We start from the raw sequence: 11,208 nt of genomic DNA on the forward strand, positions 1-11,208 counted from the left end.
CCCCCCCCCCCCCCCCCCCCCCTCTTGTCGTTTAGTAATTTCATTAACAAATTTTAGTTATTCCTGGATGATCCAAATATGGACTAGCTCCATCTAGGATAATGTTCTGGCCGATATGTGATATTTTGAACTAGTCATCCTATATGATCATGAGATCGGTCTGGATGATATATTTAATTTTTCATCATCCAGACATCCATCTAGGGTGATGTTCTGGATGCTATGCAATATTTTGAACTAATTATCCTGTATGATCGTGAGATCATCTTGGATGATTAAGTTACTATTTCATCATCCAGATATCCATCCAAGGCGATGGTCTGGATGATATTCGTCATCTTGAACTAATCATACAGGATGATAATCATCCTGGACGATCTAAACAAAGGGGAACATTCTAATCATCTAAACTCTCCCAAATCATCCTAGTTAATTAAGCTAAATTTTAACATATCGTACGGGATGATCGGTCGACCGTCCTGGATGATATTTGATAATAAGTTGCAAATTAGGGCAATTTTGGAGCCCTTCTTTAAAATACCTCTTGTTCTCTAAATAGGAGATATTTTGTTGTTGTCCTTACCTGAGAGATATAAGAGGAGAGGGAGAGCAAGAGAGGGAGAAAGAGGATTTTGTGAGAGGGAGTTTGTGAGGGGTTTCATAAAGGTTGCTCCACGCAATGATTCTAGTCATGTTCTCTAGTCATAGTCCTTAGTTCCTTAGATGTTCGAGAGAAGTCTACTTTAGTAACTGATCGAGGATCTCTGCCTAATTTAAGAGGAAGCAAAGAAGTTGGGTTCTCTACCTACTTCAGGGGAAAGTAAAATGAGTTGGGTTCTCTGCCTGCTTTAGGAGGAAATAAAAGGATTGGGTTCTTTGCCTCATCAGGGTCAATGGAAAGGAGTTTTTGTATGGGCTTCTCTGCCTTACTGTGTGAGCAAAAGGAGAGACACTAAGTTTAGTGCAATACCCATAGGAGAGGCTCCAGGGATTGGACATAAGTCAAGTTGACCGAACCACTATAAAATATGGTGTATTCTTTCTTATTATTTTTTTTGTATTTAATTTCCATAATTTAATTTTTTGTGGTGATTATTTGGTTCTATTTATGTTTTTCTTTGAGAAATTTTTAGATATCAATTCACCCCTATCTTGGTTAGCCTTGGGACTAGTTTAAAAGGGCTAAGCATCCCAGATGAACTTTCAAGTGGTATCAAAGCGGGATTAATAAAAATGTGTTTTTGAAAACTTTTGAATTTTGATCAATGGCTAACTTTGGTAATCATAATACAGTGGAAGGGTATTTTATTACCCGATCACCTTTATTTGATAATATCCCTTCTAATTTTTGAAAAACTCGCTTGTCTATATTTTTACAATCGATATACTATCGCATGTGGATTCTTATTAAAGAATGTTATTAACCTCTATTATGTAAAATTAAGGGCATTAAAACTAAAGTTCCTTTTACTAAATAAACTTTTGGTGATAGGGATTTAGCACAACTGAATACAAAATGCTTGAACTATTTTTTTTGTGCTTTGAAATCGAAAGATTATATGCATGTTTCAACTTATTCTACCAGTAAAGAAATTTGTGATAGATTGTGTATTACTTATGAGAGAAAAAATGAAGTTAAACAATCTAGGTTAAATATTTTATTGCATGACTATAAACTTTTTTTGTAAGAAACTTGCTGAATCGAATTCTGACATGTATACTAGGTTAACTCAAATTGTCACCTTATTGCATGCCATAAGAAGAGAGCTAACTAACCATAAAAGTGTTAATTAAATTTTGTAATGCTTTCCTTCTTCCTTTGATGCCAAGATTATTACAATAATTGAATCTAAGGATTTGAATACTTATTCTATTGATTACTTACTTGGGTGAATCATTGCTTATGAGCAAGGAGTGAACCAAAGATAACTTGATGTAGGTGAGAAGAAGAAGGAGAAAACTATGGTATTGAAGGAAAATAATATGGATACAAATTCTTCCTTATTTGAAAGTGATGATGTTGCCTTAATCACTAGCCAATTCAAAAGCTTTCTCAGGAAAAATCATAAGCATCATCAGAAGTGGAAAAAAGGTAAGGATAGTAAAAATTTTAAAAGTTATTCTGATGTTATCTATTTTGAATATAGGAAGCTTAGACATTTCAAAGATGATTGCCCTACAATTAAGGATCACTTAAGCAAGGAGAAGGGTGAGAAGATACCTAAGTTCAGGAAGGAAAAGAAGCAGTTCCAAAAGGCGTTCTAGATGGATTCTTCATTTAACTCTAAGACTAAAGCTGAAGAGGAGACAACAAAATTGTGCTTGATGGTTGGTGATCATCTTGCTCAGTCTGACCAAGAAGAGGTATGTGAACTAAGCTACAAATAATTACTTAAAGTTCGTGAGAAAATTTATGCATCATATAGGAAACTTAAGAAATCACATGCTTGGTTGAAATTGGAGTTTTTAAATCTACAAAAGAGCATGATTTTTTATTTAAAGATCACTTTTCAATTGATAGCAATCACGTGTCTTTACTTGATGAGTTTCATGAGGTAAATAAAAAGCATATTGAATTATCCGATGCACATGATTCCTTGAAGTCATCTCATGTTGAGTTAGAAAAGGAAAAGGATTTTAAGAAGTTAGAAAAACTCAAAGCTTTTGAAAATGATAAAACAACTTTGCATGCATCACTTAATATTTAGAAGAAGCTGAAATTACTAGATGAACAAGAGGGGGGTGAATTGTGAAAGATTTATAGCAATAAATAAAACCTATACAGGAGTTCTAATATTTTTGATATTTTTTAAGGTTTTATCATGAAAATAAAGTGCAACAATGGAATCCTGTTCAATCACAATATTTCACCAAGTAAATATACTGAAAAAGAAAAAAGCACGCAAGAATAAAAATGATAAGGAAAAAGCACACCGGATTTTTATAGTGGTTCGGTTAAACCATGACCTACGTCCACTCACCGGAGTCCTCTGCTCCAGGAATTTTACTACAAGCAATAGCTCTCCTTTTTCCCCCCTTGGCAAGGCTGAGAAGCCCTTACAATACTGCCTTTCACCAACCCAGCATGGCGGAGTGCCAAACTCTGTTTACACCCTCCTGGCGACGGCAGAGAATCTTCTCATTTTCTCCCTCCTGGAGAAGGCAGAGTACCTCGAGGTCACGGATGTAGAAGAGCCTTCCCCTTAGAGATCCTCTCACAAATTCTTCTAGGGCCGCATGAGTAGCAAGATGAAGCAAGTTCGGAGCAACCGTGCGATCTCCCTCACACCTTTTCTCCCTCATAGTGCTCACCTTCTCCTTCCTCTCTCAAACCCTAAAGAACTTCACAAGATCTCTCTCCCTTGGAATCCCTCTCTAACCATGTTCTCCTCACTGATTCACACACACAAAAACATAACTATTTTGACACCTTAAAACGGGCTCCAAAATCACTGAAATTTTAAAGTAGCCGTTACTATCGTATAGTACGCTACCTAATCATACCGTACGATATGTATACCAAGCTTCATCCTGGTACGAAGATGTACAAACAATTCAAAATCCATCGTACAGTATGATAATGAATCATACGGTACGATCTTCAACATTACTGATCATATAGGATGATAACATGGATGATCAAATATCATCTCTATTCATCATATTATACGATCTACATGGTACTGTACGATGAGGAAAAACTAATGGATCGTCCAGGACGATCTCCGGGATGATCAGAATTTGTTTCTGTTCATCGTATTATACGAACCGGTTCGCACAGTGCGATATTCAATTTTAAATTGAGCCTTGAATTATTCCACTAATCACGGGTTAATTTAAGTAAATATTTAAAATAAATCGTATAGTATGAATTACTTCTTACAGTACGAACGGCGGAGAAAAAACTTACTTAAGTTAATTTGACAGCTAGGGTTTTGGATTTGAACATATCGTACAGTACGATTTTGATTTGTACGATTCGATCTATTCACAGAATCGTCCTAAAATCTCAGATCGTTCGGTACGATATAAATTTATACAGTATGATCTATAGAGAAAGAAAATCTCCAGTTTTTTCTTTTAAAAAACCCTCTCCCCCTGTGTGTGTGCATGGTTATTGAGACTTTTATGCATTTTATGGCCAGATTAAAAAAAGTAAAAATAAAATAAATAAAAATACAATGTCAGACTCATACTCCGAATTTACCCATTCTTAAGTCTTCATTTCATCCTGAGTAGCTTGTGATCTTCCTAAAATATTAGTACTCACGGATAATAGCAAATAAAATAATATTCAATGAATAGATAATTCAGACAACATTATTTGTCATCATTAAAATCTCAAACTCGGGGTCATGGGTTACAACAATCTCCCCCTTTTTTATGATGTCAAATAATGTTTTTTGTAGGCAAGTTTGAAGAACTTTTTTTTATTTTTTATTTTATTTTTTTATGGAAACAGAAATGCAATAAAAAGGAAAATGTGGTACGAGATAAAAAGAAATGCATTTAACTATAGAACAAAACTACAACAACCTTTTCCCTCTTTTGACAACACCAAAAAGAGGAGCAAACACTAAGAAAGAGAAAAAAAGAAAAACTACAATACAAAGATAATTTAAAGCGATCATACATCTTCGTACCAGGACGATCAAATGTAGTTTTGTATGGTACAATCCTCAACATTACTGATCGTACAATACGATTACATGGACGATCAAATGTTGTCTCTGTTCATCGTATTATATGATCTACATCGTACTATACGACGAGGAAAAACCAATAGATCATCTAGGACGATCTCCGGGACGATCAGAATTCGTCTCAGTTCATCATATTGTATGAACTGGTTCGTACAGTATGATATTCAATTTTAAATTGAGCCTTGAATTATTCCACTAATCACGGGGTAATTTAAGTAAGTATTTAAAATAAATCGTACAGTACGAATTACTTCATACAATATGAACGACAGAGAAAAAACTTACTTAAGTTAATTTAACGACTAGGGTTTTGGATTTGAACATATCGTACAGTACAATTTTGATTTGTATGGTACGATCTATTCACATAATCGTCTTACAAGCTCAGATCATACGGTATGAAATAAATTTATACAGTACGATCTAGAGAGAAAGAAAATCTCCAACTTTTTCTTTTAAAAAACCCTCTCCTCCAGTGTGTGTGTGCATGGTTGGTCAGACTTTTATGAATTTTGTGGCCAAACTCAAAAAAAGTAAAAATAAAATAAATAAAAATACATTGTCAGACTCATACTCCTAATCTACCCATTCTTAAGTCTTCCTGTCATCCTGGGTAGCTTGTGATCTTCCTGAAATGTTAGTACTCACGGAAAATAACAAACAAAATAATATTCAATGAATAGATAATTCAGACGACATTATTTGTCATCATCAAAATCTCAAACTCGGGGTCATGGGTTACAACAGAAGTATCACCACCAAAGTAGATTAGTAAATCATTTTCCTGGAGTTAGATATTTTTTATGTGGCATGCTAGGGCATATTTCACACACTTGTATTGTTCACCATAGTATATATTGGGTGTGGAGACCCAAATTGCATGATTCACAGCATAACACACATACATCACTTTCTTCTATATATAAGAAGGGACCCAAACCTCTTTGGCTTCCAAAATTTAACATTTGATGATCTTGTATGAGTGATCTCACAAAAAAACTGGTCAGAGCATGTGGTACCTGAATAGTGGAGGCTTGTGACACATAATTGCATGAACTTATTGCTTAAGAAATTTTAATCTATATGGTTTCTGATATACTGCTTGTTGTTATTTTATATTCCTTTTATTTTTTTTGGTTTTGTGTGTTGATTTTTTATTTGCTGTTATTTTATAGTGTTTTCATCTCTGATGTTATTTTTTTATTTTTCTTTTTTGTCATAGCTAAAATGATAATTAATGCCTTTTTAAAAAAAAAAATTATAGTCAATGTGTGAGATCTCTAAATCATTTAAAGGGTGAAACACTGTTGATTGTTTCCCTTCCTCTAACTTCTTTTAGCAGTGTAACTTTCTTTTCAAAATAAAAGTCTATTTCAAATTAACAACTGAACTTTGTGATTAAAAAATTTTTTATCTTGCAATAGTAATCTATCTTATTTATATAATATTTAAAGTCTTTAAAATCTTTTTATCGTTGCATTTATCATATGAATTTGATTCTATTTTATGGTTTTTTTTCTTATAATAGAGAGTGAGTTCTTTCTTCTCTAATATCTGGAAGATATACTTACAACTAAGAGTATTTAAGAGTTTTGAAAAGGATCTTGCTTGCAAAAATGTCCAGGGCATAAAATGAGCCACCAAAAAATAAAAATATGTGTAATGATCTCTAAATTTTTTTTTCTTGAAAGATACACAAAGTTTATCAAAAATCAAAAGATGTGTAAATCAATCAATTAACAAGAGGCATAAAATGAACCCACAAAAAGAAAGCTTCCTTGTCTTTCAAACCTTTAAATCTTAGAAGAATTAATGTGGCACTTGATATTTTCAAAGGCTTGATTTTGAATTTCATGATTATGACAAATTACTTTGGTATATTATCTTATAAGATATTTTTCTGAAATCAAGTTTTGAACGGATCTCTTTTCTTATCCAATTGGATTTTCTTAGTTAGGTCTTTTATTTTAAAAAGATGATTTTACCCTAAGAGAAGTTCGAGCAGGGGTTAACAGGATCCGCTATGCTATCATATTTTGGACTTCGATGATGTTAACTCATTATTCTTACAAACTTTTAAATTCAATCACATGGAGACTTTATCATATTCATTCCTTGATAAACAAAAACTTTGCTTTCGTTCTTCTTTTTTGTCTTTTGTTCTGCTTTTTTTTTTTGTTTTCCTCATACTTTTTATAATGTCAAAAGGGGAGTAGTTGTACTAATTTTTGTTGTTTAGTTTTCTTCTTTTATATTGGTTACTTGTACGGAGAACAACTTTTAGTAAAATTTGAACTTCTTGATTCCCATTGTTTTTCCTTATAATATTTTAATTGAATTTCTTAAATTTCTTTTGTTTGCCATCATTAAAAATGGTGAGATTGTTATGAATCTAATTTCAAAAAATATAATTTTAATGAAAATAAATATTTATGTTTTTCTATGACTGCTTTGCCTAATAGTATTTTAGATCCACAAGATTAAATTACAGATTGAATCAGCTCAAGATTGGGTATATTAGGACTGAGTCAGCTTGTAATATACGATAAATAACTTTTACCTTTTCTTGAGCCCATTGTGATATTATGGGTTCTGATGCTAAGTAACCTTGCACACACATTCTTAGAGGAAAATTTTTGGCTGTTTTATAATTTTTTATTTTCAATTACATCATCCAGGATGATCCAAAATCATCCAGGATGATCCAAAATCATCCTGGATGATCAGTTAAAAATAGAAACCCTAATTATTGTATCTAGGTTAAGGAAGTCACAATTAAGGGAATCATCCTCCATGATATTATCATCATTCGGGATGATGGGATCAAATCAGAAAGAGTTAGCCGCCAAATTCTTTTAGGCATGTTTTATTTTTGGATATCGCCCAGGACAACGTCCTAGACGATGCACTATAATTAAGCTTAAATTAGTTTTATAATTAAGGAATGTAATTAAGGTTTAATTATTCGATCATATCATCTTGGATAATTACAAGATTATCCAGGATGATCAGTTAACAAACCTTAGTTCTTCTTGGATTATTTATAAACAGACTTGCTCCATCAAGGGTGATGTTTAGGCCAATATGTGATATTTTGTACTAATCATCTCAAATAATTGTGAGATCAAACAGAATGATCTAGTTAATTTTTCATCATCTAGACATCCATCCAGGGTGATATTCTAGGTGATATGATTTTTTGAACTAATCATCTTGGATGATCAAGTTACTGTTTCATTGTCCACACATCCATCCAGGGCATTGGTCTAGATGATATTTATTAACTTGAACTAATCATACAGGACGATAGTGTTGACCTCATAATTCGAGGTCAATTTCCCCGGAATCGATTCTAGCACCTAGGTATTCGTAACCTAGTGTAGATGTCGCCCCCATAGGAATTCTCTTAGGTGGACACCTAATGACATAGCACGGACTCGACCTTTTATTCAACCTAAATCAAAATCAATTCAACATAAATTTTATTAAACTTCAAACTGAACTCAAATTGACTCAACTTCCTAATTCAATTTCAAACTCAACTCGTCTCGAACCCAATAAAACCAAATCAACTCGCCTCAAACCCACTACTTTAAGTTTAAATTTATGGAATAAATTTACTGTTAAATCACACCTTTAATTAATAACCTAAACTAAATAATCTTAACACCTTATACTAATTAAATAAAAGTTTAAAAAATCGGTCCAACTTCCTCAACCCCAACTCCTCCCCATTGGCAGGATCTCTCTCTCAGCAACTGAAAAGAACGGCCTGCTCTTCCTTTCATTCGCAAAAGACTGCTCCATGCACTCTCTGGATAGGCACGAACCCAACTCTCCAACGATTCTTTCATTCGCAAAACAGAGGCTCTACTTCCTCTCCAATTCGCAAAGCAGAACCGCTCCTCTCTCAGTTAAAAAAAAAGAAGTTCGGAAATCCCCCTCTTCCTCTCTATTCGCAAACAGAGAACAAAAAACCACCTGGATTTCTCTCACAGGTCGCAACTTCAAAACTCCCGATCTCCTTCCAGTTCATACACACGAAAACCCATTCGGCTCAGACCTCCTGCCAGTTCATACACACGAGAAATCCCCAGGAAAACCACCCCTTCTCTCTAGCCCGTCGCTCTTTATCTCCCTTGAATTCACAAACCACTCCTCCACGATCTTTCCCAGGCAGTTCGCAAAACCACCAATCCCTTCTCCTCTCTATTCGCACAGAAGTCTCCGGTTCGCCTCCTCTTGCTCGCAAAAAAAAAACGCATAGCCCGACGCCTCTTAGATTCACACGAAGCCCGTCGCCCCTCTGCCGTTTGCGAACAGCCCTCATTTCTCTCTCTGGATCGTGTGAAAAGTCCAAACGAAACTCCAGCAAGGCCGAACGAAACCTCCATCCTCCTTTCTTCCGTTCGTCTCACCAAAGAGGAACCATTGCTAGCCTTTCTTCCCTTCCGACCTATCTGCCCGACCCGATACAAACAGCCTACTTGATTTTCGGTAAAGAAAAAAAAACTCCTCTACATCCTAGTCCATCTTCTTCTTCTCTTATATAATTATCTTATTGATAAAAGAAATTATGGAAGATTATATTATCATCTAGCAAAGAGGTTTAAGGGGTAGTGATTACTTGTATTGATGTTTATTTAAATAAATGCCATGAATATTAATCACCATTTACTGAAATTTGTTTTAGTTTTCTAAGAGATAAGGATAGGGATTTCGTATTCTCTTCAGAATCAAACTATTGTATATTGTTTTGCATTATTTATTAAAACATATTATTCAAAAATCAGCAGCATTCTTCATCTTTCTTAAAATTAATGAATCATGTGTAGTTTTCAAAATCATTGAAACAATGTTGTAAAATCTGATTTCGTCATTTTGATATACATCACTACATCGAAAATGATGAAGTAGTGATGGAAAAGGTTATGATCTATATTTCTCTTAAAGGTAGAAGTTTGTCTATATTTCTCTTAAATGTGATGTGAAAAATAAATTAGGAAGGAGTTTGTTGCTTTTAAATGTAGAAGTTTATGTTGGAAAAGTTTTTGGTGAAAGAAATGAAAAGATAAAATGTTTAGATTTGGTAAAGAATAGTGTTTTTGCTATGTATATTGAAAAATAGAAATTATGTGATTTGTAAAGGTAAACGGTATATGTTTTAAAGTGTAGTGCTTATGAAAGATAAAAGTAAAGTGTTTTGTGTTTGTAATAAATGATATTTTGTAATGGTTAGAAGTAAAGTATGTGTGTTTATCTTTTAGAAAGTGGTATGATGGTGTTTTGAAAAGTTACTTGTATGTTCCTTTGGAAAACCAAATAATGTGTTTTGTGAAAGATGAAGTGTATGTTAGAATGGTAACATGTGTGAAAAAGAAAAGTAAGAGTTGGATCATGAAAAATAATGTGCTGTGTTAAATGGTATTTTAAAGTATGTGTTTGTTAAAGGTTGAGGTGTTTTGGAGAATGAAGGTGTATGTTGGAACACTAAGAATGGTGAAAATGTGTTTGTATTCAAATTGAAGCTTGAACTGTTATGAAAAGTAAATCATATGAGTTTGTGATTTTAGAAGATAGAATTGTATATTTGAAAGTGACAAGTGAATGGGTTTGGAGAAGAAATAAAGTGAAGGTCTAAGTTGTTAGAAATAAATTATTTGGGTAAAATTGTTAGAAAAGTAAAAGCTCTATTCTCTTCCTCTTGATCTTTCTCCCTCTTCTACTCCCTTTTTCTCATGCCTCGAGATACATGTTGGGAAATTGCAAAGTGTAATTCCAAAAGTAAACGTTCCAAAAAGATATTCAACAGAATCGATGTTCAAGCCCGAAGAAAGGTACGTCTTTTATTTTCAGTAAATTTCAATTAATTTATTATTTTTATTAAACATGCTCTAATCCCTGCTTTCCCTTTTTTCTTTGTTTTATTTTCATAACTATGAGGAATGGTATGGTCGAGGAACAAAAGGATAAGGGAGATAATGACAGTCAGTCACCTCTATCCAACAGGGTAGAGGTGCTACGGGCGAAACCCACGGGTCGTAGCCCCCGGTGACTGTGAGTATTTTCTAAACTTAGAAAACCTTTTAGGGACCCCTTGATGTGGTGTGCTGAACTATTCCCTTAGGTCCCTGTAGTAACTTCAATTTATTAGGATTACTTTTTGTTCTTTGATCCTTAACGTCTTTTACACACGCAAAGTCCTAAGGGTTAGTATAACAAAATTTTTTATCCCATACACAGTAGTGACAGCTTAAGGATCAAAATTAAGGTTCGGGTCTTTAGAAAACTTAGACTTAGATACATGTACACTATTAAGGGTGAAACATATACATTGGCAAAACTTATAGTGACATTCATTATTTATTATTATTATTTATTTTTTTTTATTATTTATTTAAACAAATTTAAATTTTAATTAATTAAAATTTTCTTTTTAAATAAATATTGATTTAGGATATATCAAAAACTGCACTTTCTAGATCACACACTTAGCATTATCTCC

This window comes from Dendrobium catenatum, unplaced genomic scaffold (assembly GCF_001605985.2).
Source record: "Dendrobium catenatum unplaced genomic scaffold, ASM160598v2 fragScaff_scaffold_1316, whole genome shotgun sequence".
Classification (NCBI taxonomy): domain Eukaryota; kingdom Viridiplantae; phylum Streptophyta; class Magnoliopsida; order Asparagales; family Orchidaceae; genus Dendrobium; species Dendrobium catenatum.